Below are 3,702 nucleotides of genomic sequence, written 5' to 3'. Positions count from 1 at the left end.
GGCAGCGGCAGAGCCCGTGGCCTCGTCGGTACACGCGCCGCTGAAAACGTGGCTTTGTGCTAGCCACGCTCGCCCTTGCCGTCAGGCCTCGTCGGTCTTGGCGGCGGTGATGTAGTTGGGGTTGAAGTTGCATGGGTCCTGCTCGGCTCGGACTTCTAGATGACCTAGCGGCCTCGCCGGGGTATGCCTCGCGGGAGTAAGTTGTTTAGGAGACCGACGTTGTTGTAAAACCGTCGCACGCTGACATTGGCATGGCCGGTGTGGTTGGCGTCTTGTCTTGGCTAGACGCTGACAATTTAGCGGTCCGTCAAGACAAAGGGCACCGCCTCACAGGGCCGTGGAAAAGTTGGCGTCGTGGAGGGGCGTGGTTGATGCCTCGTCTCAGCTAGACGCCGTATTCAGTGGCCCGCTAAGACAAGGAGTACGCCGTCCGTACGAGGACGAGACTTGTAGGCAACGAAGAGTGTACCTCGTCTCGGCTGGACGCCATATTTGGTGGTCCACCAAGGCAAGGGCAAAACATCGCGGTGTCGAAGAAAAAAAATAGCATCATGGAGGGGCGTGGTTGATGCCTCGTCTCAGCTAGACGTCGTATTCAGTGGTCTGCTAAGACAAAGAGCACACCACCCGTATGACAACGAGACCTGTGTGCAACCAAGGGTGCACCTTGTCTCGGCTGGACGCCGTATTCGGTGGTCCGCCAATACAAAGGAAACACATCACGAAATTGTGGTAAGGGTCGGTGAAGACGTGTCATCGCGTAGCGCAATCTTCTTCGTATCACGGGCAGCACCGGGGGCATGTGTCATCTTCATGGGCTCCGGGTTGTGGGCTCCAGCTTGACAAGGCAGACTTCGTGGTGTTGTCCCGCTAGCTCCATGCCTCCGTCCTACGCGGCACCGGCTTGATAATGTTGATGATGGGCGTCGTCTTGGTGGTCTCCGTGTTGCCATCCTCCATGGCACGGCGGCGGCATCCTCACGAGCTCCACATCTCCGTCCTCCATGGTATTGTCTTGATGATGGGCGTTGTCCTGACGAGCTCCGTGTCACCGTCCACCGCGGCATGGTGGCGGCATACTCACAGGCTCCAGGGATCCATCCTCCATGACACCGCCTTGATGATGTTGATGATGGGCATCGTCCTCGCGAGCTCCATGCCGCCATCCACCGTGGTACGGGGTTGATGATGTTGGTGATGGGCATCGTCCTCCACGGCTCCGTCCCACCGGGCGTGCCAATTTGTTTGACACGAGAGATAATAAAAATAATGTGGGTTATTGTATTATTATCACTCTACGTGCCAGGGGAAATAAAACTTGGTGGGCGTGCTAGTGTACTAAGTACACAAATAAAGATAGGGGGACATGCACTTTATTAGTCTCTCAATGGAGAAACAAAAATACAAGATCCCTTCACATGTGCGCTCCGTGGCCTACTAGCGCAGCCTGCCTGACTGTACCGATTGCGGTCTCTGGTTCCCCGGGCCTCGGAAGGCTCCCGGTTAATTACTCCCGCAGTTACTCCACGGGAAACCTCCGATTAAGCCGTGCGGTCATTTTCGTTATCTTCGCCTTGCGTTCTCCATGCATGATGATAGTGGTGTGTGGGCAGCGGCAGAGCCCATGTCCTTGTCGGTACACGCGCAGCAGAAAACGTGGCTTTGTGCTAGCCACTCTCGCCCTTGCCGTCAGGCGTCGTTGGTCTTGGCAGCGGTGAGGTAGTTGGGGTTGAAGTTGCATGGGTCCTGCTTGGCTCGGACTTCTAGACGACCTAGCGGCCTCTTCGGGGTATGCAAGGGCTATGCCTCGCGGGAGTAAGTTGTTTAGGAGACCGGCGTCGTTGTAAAACTGTCGCACGCTGACATTGGCATGGCCGGTGTGGTTGGCGCCTCATCTCAGCTAGACGCCGAGAATTCAGCGGTCTGTCAAGACAAAGGGCACTGCTTCACAGGGCTGTGGAAAAGGTGGCGTCATTGAGGGGCGTGGTTGATGCCTTGTCTCAGCTAGACGCTGTATTCGGTTGCCCGCTAAGACAAGGAGCACGCCTTCCGTATGACGACGAGACTTGTATGCAACAAAGAGTGCACCTTGTCTCGGCTGGACGCTGTATTCGGTGGTCCACCAAGACAAGAGCAAAACATCGCGGTGTCGAAGAAAAAAATGGCATCATGGAGGGGCGTGGTTGAAGCCTCGTCTCAGCTAGACGCCGTATTCGGTGGTCTGCTAAGACAAAGAGCACGCCACCCGTATGACAACGAGACCTGTGTGCAACGAAGGGTGCACCTCATCTCGGCTGGATGCCGTATTCGGTAGTCCGCCAAGACAAAGGAAACACATCGCTAAATCATGGTAAGGGTCGGTGAAGACGTGTCACCGTGTAGCACAATCTTCTTCGTATCGCGGGCTCCGTGTTGCGGGAAGCACCGCGGGCGTGTGTCATCTTCATGGGCTCCGAGTTGTGGGCTCCAGCTTGACGAGGTACACTTCATGGTGTTGTCCTGCTAGCTCCATGGCTCCGTCCTATGTGGCACCGGCTTGATGATGTTGATGATGGGCGTCGTCTTGGTGGTCTCCGTGTCACCATCCTCCACGGCACGGCGGCGGCATCCTCGCGAGCTCCACATCTCCGTCCTCCATGGCATTGGCTTGATGATGGGTGTCGTCTTGACAAGCTCCGTGTCATCATCCACCGCGGCATAGTGGCGGCATACTCACATGGTCCACGACTCCGTCCTCCACGGCACCGCCTTGATGATGTTGATGATGGGCGTCGTCCTCGCGAGCTCCGTGCCACCATCCACCGCGGTACGGGGTTGATAATGTTGGCGATGGGTGTCGTCTTGGCGAACTCCACGCTGCCATCCATTGCAGAACGACATCCTCGCGAGCTCCATGCCTTCGTCCTCCATGGCACCAGCTTGATGGAGAAGATGATGGGCGTCGTCCTCTCAAGCTCCGCGCCTCCATCCTCCGACACCGGGTTAAGCCTGGCAATGTCGATGTAGTCTCCGGGTCCGGCAACGTCGTCCAGCGTCTCCATTGCATTTGGTACGGAAAGAGCACCGCTTCATCCGCGACCACCTCCGCCATGCACATCGTGTACCACCTCAGCATCACCTGGTATGTGCAGAGTGTCGCTTCGTCCGTGGCCACCTCCGTTGGAGCGTCGTCCGCCGCCTCAACTACTCCTGGTACTAGAAGAGGGTTGCATCATCCGCGCCACCTCTGCTGGGCGCGTCGTCCAAAGGCCATTCTGCAAAATAGATGATAAAACACAGAAAAATAAAGTTTATTGCGGCGCCGTTGCAGGTGGTGCATGTACCCTCATGGATGCTCGGTTTCCCACTTGGAGCATGCCCTCCTTGTCAATACATCACGGCTGCCTTGTCACACGTGCTGCCGCCATGGGTGTATCCTCTTCTCCTCGCCACTACCGCCAGGGCTCTGCGAGATATGGTGCTGCCGTCGCTGCGACCCGTTGGCGTTATGAGTGCGTCTCGTGCTCGACGCTGCCACGGGCGCGTCTCATCCTTGATGCCGCCGCCATAGACACCTCTTCTTCTGCATGCGATCTCTGTTTCTGAGTGCATGAGTTCTTCCTGCAAAATAGCTGACAACACATAGAAAAAGAAAGATTATTGTGACGCCATTTCCATTGTCGTCACTGCGTCCTTCTCAGTGCACACCCCGCTGCCATGGGC

The sequence above is a fragment of the Triticum aestivum genome, chromosome 4D (assembly GCF_018294505.1).
Source record: "Triticum aestivum cultivar Chinese Spring chromosome 4D, IWGSC CS RefSeq v2.1, whole genome shotgun sequence".
Taxonomy (NCBI): domain Eukaryota; kingdom Viridiplantae; phylum Streptophyta; class Magnoliopsida; order Poales; family Poaceae; genus Triticum; species Triticum aestivum.
The sequence above is the reverse complement of the archived record's forward strand: the minus strand, read 5'-3'. Positions refer to the sequence as shown.